This window comes from Vicia villosa, unplaced genomic scaffold (assembly GCF_029867415.1).
Source record: "Vicia villosa cultivar HV-30 ecotype Madison, WI unplaced genomic scaffold, Vvil1.0 ctg.000308F_1_1, whole genome shotgun sequence".
Lineage (NCBI taxonomy): Eukaryota > Viridiplantae > Streptophyta > Magnoliopsida > Fabales > Fabaceae > Vicia > Vicia villosa.
The window spans coordinates 380,607-395,440 of NW_026705135.1; the positions used below are offsets into that span (position 1 = coordinate 380,607).

At 31.6% G+C, this 14,834-nt stretch overlaps 1 long non-coding RNA gene across 4 annotated transcripts; it reads left to right on the forward strand.

The window, feature by feature from the left end:
- The first annotated feature begins 5,624 nt into the window (after positions 1-5,624).
- On the forward strand, positions 5,625-14,257 carry LOC131626605 (uncharacterized). 4 transcript variants are annotated; one of them, XR_009291236.1, is made up of 6 exons: positions 5,625-5,796; positions 5,871-6,042; positions 6,508-6,959; positions 7,044-7,114; positions 7,244-7,332; positions 7,430-14,257. It is a non-coding gene; the product is annotated as an uncharacterized LOC131626605 (long non-coding RNA). The 4 variants fall into 4 exon arrangements; XR_009291234.1 differs by having other exon boundaries at positions 5,627-5,796; positions 5,914-6,042; positions 7,044-7,171; positions 7,430-14,256; XR_009291233.1 differs by having other exon boundaries at positions 5,627-5,796; positions 7,044-7,171; positions 7,430-14,255.
- The last annotated feature ends 577 nt before the right edge of the window (positions 14,258-14,834 follow it).

The window sequence follows — 14,834 nt, forward strand, 5'->3', positions numbered from 1 at the left end:
TGCTTTCTTGATTATCACTCCCTTCACCGGCCTCCACATATCCTTCACTCTAACCTTCATAGATCTAACATGTATGGGCCGATTGGTGAGAAATCATCCCACCAAACACCATCGGAGATATGCCAAAGCCTCGTCTTCCTCTGCCAACTCGAAGCAAAACCCTTCCTCTCCCTCTTCCTAAGAGGACTAATGCTAGTAAAGGACCATAAGATAAATCTGAAAAATAAATAAAAACAAAGCTTTTCAAAAGAGAAGAAACACCAAAACCCTAGCAGAGCCTAGGGAAAAGATTTACAATAATGTGATGATAATCTCCAATGATTTTCATTTTTTCTTTGAAACACTCCGAACCCTTACAATTCCCTTTCCATTCATATGCACTCCTTCCATTACTATATAAAACATTAAAGTAAAGGTCCTTCCGAATCTCATGCATCTTGCGACCTATTTTACCACTCACTGTTTATTGCATTCCAATTTTCCTCATATTGAACACAACAATCACAATATTTTTACGCTTCCAATAATTCTCACTATTTTTACCTTTTCTTTTATGCTTCCAATGTTTTTCACTATTTTCATTAACCACGAACCTCTTTGATTCTCCCATAATAACCAATTTTCATCCACTGCATTAGTGTGGCAGAGTTTCAAATTGAAAATAAGAAAATATGTTTTTTTATTTTCTTCATCTATGAATCTCATTGTTTTTTAAAAAATCAAAAGTAGAATGGTGTATAACTTTTCAAATCGGTTTAGGTTGATTACAATCCCTTCATTTTCAATTTTAATTCCAGTTGATTTGTTCATCTATCAGTGAGTTTGTGTGTCAGGGTTTCAAATTGAAAAGGAGAAAAGGTAAGATTTTTTATTTTCTTCATCTATCAATCTCATCTTTTATGGGATTTGATTTAATGAGTTGTTTTTAGTTTTTGTTGATTAAGATTATAAATCCATTCCTTTTCAATTCATTACAATATTTCTATTTGATTTGGTTTTTAGTCCATTCAATTTCACGGTTTGCGTTATCGATTTTGGTGATCTACTATTAATAACAAAACAAGTTTAGTATTGAACTAATGTTATAACTGTGTTTCGACGGATGCACATTTTCAGTTTCTTAAACTCATAACAAGTTTTTTTATTCAAAAAAAAAAAACTCATAACAAGTTTTTGTAAAAAAAAATAACTCATAACAAGTTCATTACAATCTTACCAGTTTCAACTTCACTGGCTCAGATTGGTAACCTTATATTTTTTATCTAAGCCATCAACATAGATTTAAATAGCTATGATGGTAAGATTTTAATTTCAAGTATGTTTGTCTTTTGTTTTCCTTGTCCTGAATTACTTCTAATGTTTTTGCATCATCAAGTTATGAGAAAAATATTAAAAAATATGACAAACTAATATTTCTTGAAGTATGTTTGTCTCTCATTTATAATATCAACACCAGTCATGCCTTCCATAATTTACCGATAATAAAATTAATCACTTGCATCCAACTGATATAGTTTTAGTATATTTGATTCGTTTAATTCTTTATGTCATAACAATATAAACTAATCGACTACTTAATGATACTGTTTAAATTTCTTTGTTGTTAATCAACTAAAAGCTTGACACATTTTTATATGATAACAATTTTTTTAATTAATGAAAAACCTTTCATATTTTTTATTAATAATTTTTTAAAATAAATTCATAACAATCACCTTTTTTTCCTTAATTATTAGAACAATAAATTATTTCCTTAATCATTTCACGTATATTAATTTCATATAACCGAAAATAAACATTGTATTTGTTAATTGACTCAATTAAGAGGTTTCATTAATTGAATGGTTGTAAAATAGTTGTGGATTTTTCAAATAATGCTCATTAACTTAGAGAGCATAATCGGAAGTTTATGTCCATCTCTTTGGATGAAAAAATTATCTATATGATTATTACATGTATCTATTAGTATCTATCTATTATAGTCTAATATAATTTTGAAATAAATGAATAGGTTTCTTTGCAAGGCTGCAATAATACAAAAGACAAATAAGTTGATCAAAAAAGGATCCAAGAAGATTAGATAGTGAAGAAACAAAACTTATTTCGAAGGAAACTATATATTAATCAAGTTATACTTAATTTCTCTTCAGTTTATTTGCATTCACATTACTGGTGTAAAATTGGATAACGGGTTTAACAACCATAATTTTAGAGATATCATTATTTTTTATATCTTATATCTGTCTGTTAATATTTTCAGTATGGATGAATCTCTTTCTCTGCCAAATTTTGCCAAATTTTACCGTATGTTGTTTTTAATTTTGCCTTATCAGTTGCAGCACATTGGAAACGGTAGGAATCTCTTACCTATCCCAATTATGTTTAATGTTTCTCCTCATTTTCCTAAACCATTGATTGCTATGAGGTTTTTCCTTTTCCGATATCAAAAAGATTCTAAGAATATCAGGAGGAAGATTGTTGTAATTTAATAATTATTTGTAAAATAATTATGGGCTCAAGAGGTCATATTTATTTGTAAAACAATTATAGTCGTTTTTCATTAAAAAAAACTAAATTTTTATTTTATTTAACATAACTTTTATTTTTTAAAATTAATTTTAAACATGAAAATAAATATTTTAAAATTTTTATCCAAACAATTCACATCATAAATTTTTTAAAATAAATAAAATATTTTAACATAAAGAAAAAATTTAATTTTAAAATCTTGATAATTATGTATTTCAATCTTTTCACTTTAATATATTAAATAACTTTAATGTGATTGTTAATTTAATGTTGATTTTATTAAAAAAATATTGTCAATTTAATGCCTTTTTTTTAAATGGAAATCTTAATTAATGTGTTGATTTTATAAAAAAAATTATAAAAATTATTTTCAATTAAATGGGTTGATTTTGTAAAAATTATTATAATTTATTAAAAGTAGTAATTTATCTTCTAAATTTTATTTTGGAAATTAATATTACTTTGAATAGTAATAAAAAAAATTAGTAATAAATGTGACTATTTTAATTATATATTTATAGTATATTTACTAAAAATAAAAAACATCATATTTTTTACATTATTTTGTAATGTATACTTAAAGAATTAATATGATATATCTTTCAATACTATATTATTTTACAATCTCTCCTTCAATAATTAATTTACCCTTTAATATATATTTTGTTTACCTAAAAAAACATATAATTTTACCTTCAATAATTAATTTATTCTTCAATAATATATATTTTTTAATTTCTACTTCAATAATTAATTTATTTTTGTTTATTTATAAAATTAAAATAATATTTATAAGAAGGGAAAATCTTAATTGGACGATGATAAAAAACTTATCTTATTTTTTATTTATTAAATGTAATCATTCATACAAAAAAATATTACAAATATTTGTTATTGATAAAAAAAACACGGGACAATAATGATAGTTGAATCCAAAAATTTGATAAGATAGTTTTGGTCGTACAAAAATTGATTCAATCAATTAAATATATATATTTTTTTAATTTATTTAAGACAATTTCATAAACTTGATGAAAAAATTATATTTAATATTATGACATAATACAAGAAAAAAATACTTAACTCCATATAATAAGAATTTAATATTTTCAAACTAATAGATTAAAAACATTTATTTAATTTTTAATACGAATTATATCAAAATACTTAACTCCTTATAGTAAGAATTATAATTAATTACCTCTGATATTAATTCAATTCATTGGCCTATTTAAATTTACTATAACCAAATAATAGGTTGATGATTAAGTTTTTGTGATATTTAATTTATGTTTTAATTATTTTAATTTTTTAATGTGAAGTTTTAAGCCGACAAAGTGTAATATCACATAAAAGAAACTATTTTAATAATTTATTTGATACAATGTGAAATAGTTTTTATTTTTAATTTATATTCATTAGTATTGTATAAAATTTTATTTTATTTATTTTAGGGTTAAATATGTTTTTGTTCTCTATAAATATTTCAAATTTTATTTTTAGTCTCTATTAAAAAATGACCTATTCTATTAAATTTATTACCCATCAAACATATGCCCCCTATGAAATATGCAAGCAAAATAGACATGTCCAACGGGTAGGTAATCAATTTTATATATGTGTGAAGTGTACTAAAGCATATACTCATATATTTTTGAACATAATTTTTATATTTATCTTGATAATTACTACAATTTAATAAATTAAATTAATATTTATGTGACAATCTTCTTCTCTTAATTTATATATATATATATATATATATATATATATATATATATATATATATATATATATATATATATATATATATATATATATATATATATATATATATATATATATATATATATATATATATATATTTCTTAACCATAACTATATAATATTTATTTAATATTTATATCGATTTTATGTGTCGCGTTGGTACTAGTTTACATAATTAAAGAAAAACAACAATGTTTATTAATTTATAGATTGTTATCGAGATAGACATATATTTTAAGAATAAATATTGAAAACACTTATGGTTGTAGATAATTAGAATGAAAATTAACAAATTGAAAAAATTCTAAATTTTATGGACTTACGGGTATAATTAATCATCATTAACATTTAAAAATAAAAAATTTGTGAAAAAAAACAAAGTGTGGAGTGTTTCCTCGCAGATTTGGTAAAATAATAGGTATAGGGTCTGTTTGGTAAAAAGAGTGGTTGACTGATAAGCTAGCTGATAGCTTATAACTTATGACTGATGGCTGATGACTGATGACTTATAGCTTATAGCGGATGGTTGAGACTGATAGCTTATAAGCTCATTGAAGTGTTTGGTAAAATTAGCGGTTCAATTAACTTATAAATTTAAAATGACATAAAAGATATTTAATATATAATTATTTTATTTTAAATTAAAATAAATTATAAGGGTTAAAAATGGATTTTAATTAAAATAATAAGGATAAAAAAGGAAGAAAAAGTAATAAGCTATAAGACATAAGCTAAAACGCTATTTGAAATAGCGTCTAGAAAATAAGCTATAAGCTGGTAAAATAAGCTATAAGCTCGTGATGAAAAGACTGTTACCAAACGGGTCTAAATTATCATATGAGCTTATAAGACATAAGACATAAGCTATAAGCTCGAAAATATGTCTTACCAAACAGAGCCATAATCTATCTATTCTTGCATATCTGCTAAACTCAACTCATTTTTCTTAAATATAAAACAAACTGCCACATAAAATAATTTAACCGTGTGTATTTTTGGTAACCCATGGGTAGCGTTATAGATAACTATATAATTCAAAATTGTTGGATACTATTCCGGTCTGATTTATAAGCAAAAATGTTTTTTTAGGTTCATTGAATAATGAATGTATCTAATCTACATAAAAGACAAGATACATTCATTATTCAATGAATCTAAAAAGAGAATCTTTGCTTATAAATAAGGCCGGAGGGAGTATAAAATAGGAGTAAGAAGTTATCTATCATATAAGAAAGTTAATTGTTCTTGAAATACCCTTAACGCCCTTTTCTAAATTCCTCTTCATTTAGACTACACACGTGGACACTCTATTTGCATCAGCTTGCCTTCTCTTTCCAATTTCACTAAACTTTTCTATTTTTCCCATCTTTTTCTTTCTCTTTTTTCGCAAAGCCCTATTCACCTTTTCAAATATGCAGACTCAACTTTTCAGATTGCTTGCAACTATGGTTTTGCTCCATTCAATACAAACCATATCTCTCTTTATTTTCCTTCAAAAAGGTAAACCAACTTCTCCTTCATTTCTTTCAACTCTTTCTGTCTCTCTCTCTCAAAAGTCTTTCTTCTTTTCATAGCCAAACTTTCATTTCTTCATTTCTCCTCCTCCCTCACGGCAAGATCGTTCGAGCGCGTTGCCGACATAACGACGGTAAGGATTTATGGAAGGTGGCGGTTCGAGTTGAGCATAAATGGAGTGTCGTTTCCAACAACAAAGAACACTTTGAAATTATTTTCATTGACAAGGATGTAGGTTTTACATCCCTTTACAGTTTCATATTTTTCTGATTCTATTTTTTTGTTTTTTGTTCTGTCATATTTTGAGAGGTCTTTGGTAGCTTTCAAAAGGTGTATGTTTTTTGTAGCTTTCAAAAGGTGTATGTTCTTTGGTAGCTTTCAAAAGGTGTTTGTTTTTTGTTCAATCATATTTTTCAAAAGGTGTATGTTATTGATAGCTTTATATATTGCAAAAATTGCAAATGGGCGTATCTGTTGGGTGAAACTGATTGTTAGTAGTTAGATAAAAAAACAAAATTGTTGGATGTAACTTTCAAAAGGTCTATGTATTTTATAGCTTTATATATGACAAAGCTTATTGTGATATATTGGATTCATAATCTGTGTTACATAATTGCAAATGATAACTTTGGTCATAACAGTTGCAGAATATTGTTTAAAGTTCATAACTTCATGGACTTTTAATATCTTGGTCAGGGGTGCGATGTCCATGTTGTTGTTCCGCCTGCGAACATGGCTGCATATTACGAGAAGTTTGCTTTGGACTTGACCTGCACCGTGTCAAACTTTAAAGTACATCCAAATAACTTGGTCTTTAAACCATCCACACACAAGTATCCGGTCAAGTTTACTGGAGGAACATTGGTTTTTGATGTTAACAAACACGAAATACAACCCAAGCAACAGAAGTTTACCAGTTTCGCTAATATTATTATCGGCAAGTTTCGGAAAGATCTGCTGCTCGATAATATAATATTAATGACTTGCAGCATGTTACACATTTTTTTGAATGTTTCCTTCATATTACTTATGTTGTTCGTTGTTTTGCTTTTTGCAGATGTTATTGGTATGGTCGAGTCTATTGGATATGCCCAGACACAGAGCGGAGGCAAAAAATTGCAAGTTAATTTGGTCCTTAGGGATGAGAGGTAATTTTTCATAATATGCACCCTATGTTTGTTTGGCTCCATATCCATTTTGTGTTTCTAATCCTTCCCTTTTATTATGCCCAGCAACAACACGATGAATTGCACCCTGTGGGAGGCCTATGATGCTCAATTCTTTAAGTTTAACTAGGAACGGGGTGATGCATCTAATCTAACCATTCTGGTTCTTTAATATGCAAAAGTTAAAGAAGAGGGTTAGACAATTGAAACACTTTTACTTTATTATGTCAATATACGCTACTTTGACAATGAATTTGTAATTGTAGGACAATATCCATTATCGGTTACCAACACCTTCATGTTACGAGGCTCTATATCAATGAGGATTTTCCGGAAATCAAAACTTCATAGACAAGTACGTAGAATTATTTGTATTGACTCATGCGTATTCAATCTTTTGACATTGACATTCAAGTTAGCTGTCATTTTTAACTTATCATTGTCTCTCGCAGTATCCCTAATGATTCTTTGGTTACCGTTTCCAGCCAATTAAGCTCTCGGTATTAGCGTTACTCACGCACTTCTAATTCTGATACGGGACGACAAACCCCAACCCAAAAATTGCTTTCAGGCGCTGTTGCCATATGAATTAATTCAATTATTTTTATATTTGACTTAATTTATTTAGTTTTTAAATGAATAAAATCCAAATAAAATAAATAAAGGTTAAAAAAATAAATGAATGGATTTATAGGTCCTTATTTAGGTCATAATCATTTTTGAAGTCCAAAACTTAGGCCCATTAGTCAAAATATCCATAATTTTCCAAAGTTACTTTTATGCATTTCTTGAATTTTGATCAACTTGTACAATCCATAACTTCCTCAACTACGAAAGTGTTCTTGGACTTTTTAGAAACCTCACAATGTCTACTACAACCTCTTGGTGGTCATTTGTTCATTTGGAGCTTCCATATTTATGCAAATTGCTTTGACAAAAGATGTGTTTTTGTTGACTTTCAAGATGACATGTAATGTTTTAGCTTATATCTTTAAAATGAAGCATTTTTTGCCATGTCTTTGGTTCGACAAAAATGTAGATAATTGAATTTCCTTCCAAATTAGCTTTTGTTGGGAATTTATGATAAAGTATGTGAAAGTTATGCTTGGTCAAAATTCAGTTGACTTTCCTTTAGAAAACCCTAATTTAGCAATTTTGACTTTTGATGATCTTTGAGATTTTCTTGATGAATCATGATCAAACCTTGATCAAATGATGAATGTGACCTCAAAACCTTGATGTTGACCAAAAATCTTGAAGTTTGATTGTATATTAACCATAGTTGACTTTTGACCTAATACAGTCGACTGTTGATCATCTGAGCAATTGACTGAGTAACCTTGCATTGTAAGGCTTGAAATTTGACATGGAGACATATGAGATACTATGAAGTCCACTAGAGGCCTTGGGAGTTCCATTTCCTTGAGGGAAATCAAAACCCTAGTTGGAGGTCCTTTGTTTAGGAGGAGTGTAGGTATGTCCAACCTTTGGAGATCCTATGAGCTTGAGGGGACTGCTTGAGCCAACTTACCTTAAATATTGTGAGGGCAAATTTGAGGGTGCAACAACTTCCCCTATTCAATCTTCTTAAACCTAAAGAAGTAGATTGGCTTATTCGCCTATCGTGATCTGAAGGTGGAAGGTGATTGAACACTTAGGTGCCCTAAAATTTGCACTCGCTGCTGCAGGAAGTAGTATTGTTGGCTGTTTGAATGGGCTTAAAGATGCCATCCAGGGAGTTGACAGAATGTTGTTGGGGATGGGCTTGTAGATGTCATCCAAAGGAGATATTTTTCAGAATATATTGGGGATATGCTTTCCAGAATGTATATCCGAAGTAGACGCTTTTCAGAAGATTTGGAGGGACATGCTTTCCAGAATGTGAATCTGAAGTAGATGTCTTTCAGAATGTATGGGGGATATGCTTCCAGAATGTATATTTGATAGAGAGTTTCAGAATATTTGGAGGATATGCTTGAAGGATAGAAAAACACTTAGAAAGGGGGGGTTTGAATAAGTGTAGTCTAAAAACTTGAACGATAAAAACAATTTGCACAGTTATTTTTATCCTAGTTCGTTGTTAACTAAACTACTTCAGTCCACCCCCACGGAGTGATTTACCTCACCTGAGGATTTAATCCACTAATCGCAACAGATTACAATGGTTTTCCACTTAGCCCACGACTAAGTCTTCTAGAGTATCCTGATCACAACCTGATCACTCTAGGAACAAATGCTTAGACACAAGCTAAGACTTTCTTAGAGTATCCTGACCACCACGTGATCACTCTAATTACAACTGCTTAGACACAAGCTAAGACTTCCTAGAGTATCCTGATCAACACTTGATCACTCTAGTTACTTACAAATTAATGTAATCAAATAAGAGTTTTACAATGCTTCTGAAAAGCTATAATCACAACAGTGATATTTCTCTTAAAGTTTAAGCTTAATCTCACTAATATATTACAACAGCAATGTAGTGAGCTTTGATGAAGATGAAGTTTCTGAGCTTTGAGTTGAACAGCGTTTCAGCAAGTTTTTCAGATTAAGTTCGTTCAGAATTGGTAACCTTGCTTCTCATCAGAACTTCATACTTATAGGCACTTGAGAAGATGACCGTTGGGAGCATTTAATGCTTTGCGTATTCCGTACAGCATTGCATTTAATGTTTCACGCTTTTGTCAACTACCTCGAGCCTTGTTCACGCTGTGTCTACTGACGTTGCCTTTAATAGCTTCCAACGTTCCTTTTGTCAGTCAGCGTAGCCTGCCACCTGTACTTTCTTCTGATCTGATGTTTGTGTATACAACGTTTGAATATCATCAGAGTCAAACAGCTTGGTGCATAGCATCTTCTTGTCTTTTGACCTTGAAGTGCTTATGAGCGTGATACCATGAGAACTTCAGTGCTTCTGCTTCTGAACTCAAGTTCTTCTGATGCTTCCATAGACCCATGTTCTGATTCTGCCTTGACCATCTTCTGATGTCTTGCCAGACCATGTTCTGATGTTGCATGCTGAACCTTCTGAGTCAAAGCCTCTGAGCGCTGATTTGTGCATACTCTTTATATATTTCCTAAAAGGGAAATTGCAATGTATTAGAGTACCACATTATCACACACAAAATTCATATCTTTGTTATCATCAAAACTAAGAATATTGATCAGAACAAATCTTGTTCTAACAATCTCCCCCTTTTTGATGATGACAAAAACATATATATATGATATGAATTTGCGATCAGAAAGAGCAGATGGCTAAAGAAAATTTACCCAGCTATAGCATAAGCATGTGAATATGTCTCCCCTTGAGATTAACAATCTCCCCCTGAGATGAATAATCTCCCCCTGAAATTAATACTAGAAGAATTTTATAAATAAAAGACTTCCCTGAGTATTTCAGTAGAGACGTTCACATATGCTTGATCTTCAGAACATTCATGACTTCTGATTTCTGCTTCCATAGGACAGCTTCAGAACATTGAATTTATTTAGATCCTCAGAACATTCACAGCTTCTGATTCCTGCTTCCATCGGACAGCTTCAGAACTTGAATTTCTTTGATCTTCAGAACATTCACAGCTTCTGACTTCTGCTTCCATCGGACAGCTTCAGAACTTGAATTTCTTTGAGCTTCAGAACATTCACAGCTTCTGACTTCTGCTTCCATCGGACAGCTTCAGAACTTGAATTTCTTTGATCTTCAGAACATTCACAGCTTCTGATTCCTGCTTCCATTAGAACAGCTTCAGAGCTTGAATTTCTTCTTACATCACTTCATGCTAGATTGTATCAGAACATTGTTGAATGTACCAGAGCATCATCAGAGCATCTGTACATCCTGAAATGTTACAGAACAAAACTAAACGACAAAAGTCAGCATGAATGAGTCAGAACATAGAGTATGTTTTATAACACATAATATGTATCAGAGCCATATGATATGTATCAGAACACATAGACATAATGTTTCAGAGCATATTCTATCATTAGAATATCTGAACATTCTTCCTTCTTGCTTCTGATCCTGAAGCTTCATAGCACTCAGCTTGCTTCAAGAATCCAAGAGCTTGATTCTCTATAGAATTGCTTTTCCTCATCTTGTTGCTTCTTGTGTTGATCTTTTAAAGAGAATCTTCAATTCCTGCAACAACACAACTTAAAGCATAGAACTTTGCAAGTTCTGTTAGTAATGTGAGGCCTTTTTACCCGGTAACTGATAATATTAATCAGATCATTTATCATATATTTTCTCCCCCTTTTTGTCATAACATCAAAAAAGAATATAAAAGATTCAGATGTAGAAAACGACAAAAGAAAGAAACAGAATAATTTTTCATTGATTAAACAAACAGAATTACAAAAGATGTATGCAGAACAAGCAGATGCAACAAACAAAGAAAACTACAAGGACTTAAAGACTACAACCCTAGCTTAGACATAATCTTAGCTAACATATCATGAATCCCTGCGGTGCTCTCAGTTTGTCTAGCCCTGAAATCTTGAAACTCTGCATGCCTGTCCAGACGAGAAGCTTCACTGGAAGAGAATACATGAATCCAAGGAGGAAGTGAGAGACAGTTCACAGGAAAAGAGCTAATGTCTTAAACGGGGCTTTCCCTTAACATAGAAGTCAAGAACATGATGCTTAACTTCATCCAATATCTCAAGAAAGTCTTCTTCCTTTGGATAAATGTTGATAACAACATCACAGAAGAGATATGACTTGAGACTTCTTGGAATCTTGAGAGATCCGTCTTGAAATCAATGTCAGCGATCCCCGAGATTTGTTTCTCAACCTGGAACCAGACAACCCTTCCAACCGTTCTATTCAAATAGATCGACCACCCTTGAGACTTCGTCTTCGTTTCTGGTTTGACACCATAAGCACCCAAGTCATCAGAGTCCACAGAAGATTTACACAAAACTTCCATTTCTGATGGAGGAATGGAGCAAGTTTTCAGTGGAGAAACCTCTTGTCTGTTGAATGCTTGTTGGGAGGAACTTGAAAAAGGATTCATGGTGAATGCTAGGTTGAAGATGAATAAACTAGGGTTTATGCAAAATGCAGATAAAGAGAGAGAGAGAGAAATAAATAGAGGGAAAAGAAACGTTTGAAGAATATAAAAAAAAATAAAAGGAAATGATGGATAGCATTTAATGTTACGTGACGTGAGGAGAGATAATAATGACAAAAGATGTGATTAGCACAGTTACCTAAGTAGGCGTCCCCTCAACTGCATGCACGCTTGTCCAGAAATAGTGAACACGTGTTTACCATCTGGATAGCCAGTTACACCTGTTTTACTTTTAAAGAGATTCTGAGTTAACTTAGACAATGAAACGTTAGTAATAACAAAATCACTACTTCTAATTTATTACAATCAGAACTTCTTATTAAAGACTAATCCAATCTCATTTCAGAAGATACTCATACATAAGATCTTCTCATCTTCTCATCTTCTCATTCTGGGCATAAATCCATACTGATATTCTTCAGAATGAACTTAAACCTATCTTCAGCAAGGGGTTTTGTAAAGATATCAGCCCATTAATGGTCTGTATCCACAAAGTTTAAAGATATAACACCCTTCTGAACATAGTCCCTTATGAAATGATGTTTAATCTCAATATGTTTAGCTTTTGAATGTAAGATAGGATTCTTAGATAAACATATAGCAGAAGTATTATCACAAAAAATAGGAATGTTACTCTCATATATCTGATAATCTTCTAGCTGACTTCTCATCCAGAGCATTTGTGTGCTACAACCAGCAGCAGCAACATATTCTGCTTCTGTTGTTGAGAGGGCAATTGTAGCTTGCTTCTTGCTGTACCATGAGATCAGATGACTTCCAAGAAATTGACAACTTCCAGAAGTGCTTTTTCTTTCTATTCTATCCCCAGCATAGTCAGCATCACAGAATCCTACTAAGTTGTAATCTTTGGATATTCTGTAAACTAAACCAACATTAGTAGTACCTTTCAGATACCTCAGAATTCTCTTAACCGCAGTTAAATGAGATTCTCTTGGATCTGATTGGAATCTAGCACACAAACAAACACTGAAGAGAATGTCAGGTCTAGAAGCAGTTAGGTATAGAAGAGATCCAATCATACCTCTGTACAACTTCTGATCTACCTTCTTACTTACCTCGTCCTTACCTAGGACACATGTTGGATGCATAGGAGTTTTGGCTTCTTTGCTTTCAGAAAGATTAAACTTCTTCAGAAGTTCTTTCACATACTTCGTTTGATGAACATAGGTTCCATCAGAAGTTTGGTTGATTTGAATCCCAAGGAAATACTTGAGTTCTCCCATCATGCTCATTTCAAATTCAGCCTGCATAGACTCAGCAAACTCCTTTCCAAGTGTACCATTAGATGTTCCAAAGATGATATCATCAACATATATTTGACAAATTAAAATATCCTTTTTAAAGGTTTTACAAAAGAGAGTAGTGTCCACTTTTCCTCTAGTGAAACCATTTTCTAGAAGGAAAGAACTTAAACGTTCATACCAAGCTCTAGGAGCTTGCTTAAATCCGTATAATGATTTCTTTAACTTAAAAACATGATTTGGAGACTTGGAGTCTTCAAAACCAGGAGGTTGATGGACATAAACTTCTTCATCTATATAACCATTTAAGAAGGCACTCTTGACATCCATCTGATAAAGAGTGATGTTATGTTGAGTGGAAAAAGAAATTAATAGACGAATAGATTCTAACCTGGCCACTGGTGCAAAGGTTTCTGTGTAGTCAATCCCTTCTTGCTGACTATAACCTTGAGCAACCAGTCTGGCTTTGTTTCTTACCACTTCTCCCTTCTCGCTTAGCTTGTTTCTGAACACCCACTTAGTGCCGATGATGTTAAATCCTTTTGGTCTAGGAACCAAGTCCCATACATCATTCCTTGTAAACTGATTTAGTTCTTCTTGCATGGCAATTATCCAGTCTGGATCTTCTAGAGCTTGATCAACAGAAGTTGGCTCGATCAAAGAAACAAGACCTAATTGACATTGTGCATTGTTCTTAAGGAATGCCCTTGTTCTGATGGGATCATCTTTCTTTCCAAGGATCACATCTTCTGAATGAGCTGATGCAAGTCTAGGTGATCTTCTGACTGTTGGTTCTTCAGAAATCCTGAGATTCTCTAAAGATGCAGCAACTTGATCTTCTGATCCATTGCTTCTGAGACTTTCGGCTTCTGCAGCTTTGCTTCTTGGTTCTACAGCTTCTGATATATCAATATCTATATCTGCAAAATTCTCAAACTGCTTTGGTTTTTCAAGACCAAGCTTATCATCAAACCTGATATTGATTGATTCTTCTACAATCAATGTTTCAGTATTGTATACTCTGTAGCCTTTAGAGCGTTCAGAATATCCAAGAATGAAACACTTTTGTGCTTTAGAATCAAACTTACCAAGATGATCTTTAGTATTCAGAATGAAACACACATATCCAAAAGGATGAAAATATGAAATGTTGGGCTTTCTGTTCTTCCACAATTCATAAGGAGTCTTATTTAGAATAGGTCTTATAGAGATTCTATTCTGAATATAACACGCAGTGTTTATTGCTTCTGCCCAGAAGTGCTTAGCCATATTGGTTTCATTGATCATGGTTCTGGCCATTTCTTGTAGAGTCCTATTCTTTCGCTCTACAACTCCATTTTGTTGTGGAGTTCTAGGGCAAGAGAAATCATGGGCAATACCATTTTCTTTGAAGAACTCCTCAAAGAATCTGTTCTCAAATTCACCACCATGATCACTTCTGACCTTTATGATCTTGCACTCCTTCTCAGATTGGATCTGAGTGCAGAATTCAAAGAACACTGAATGAGACTCATCCT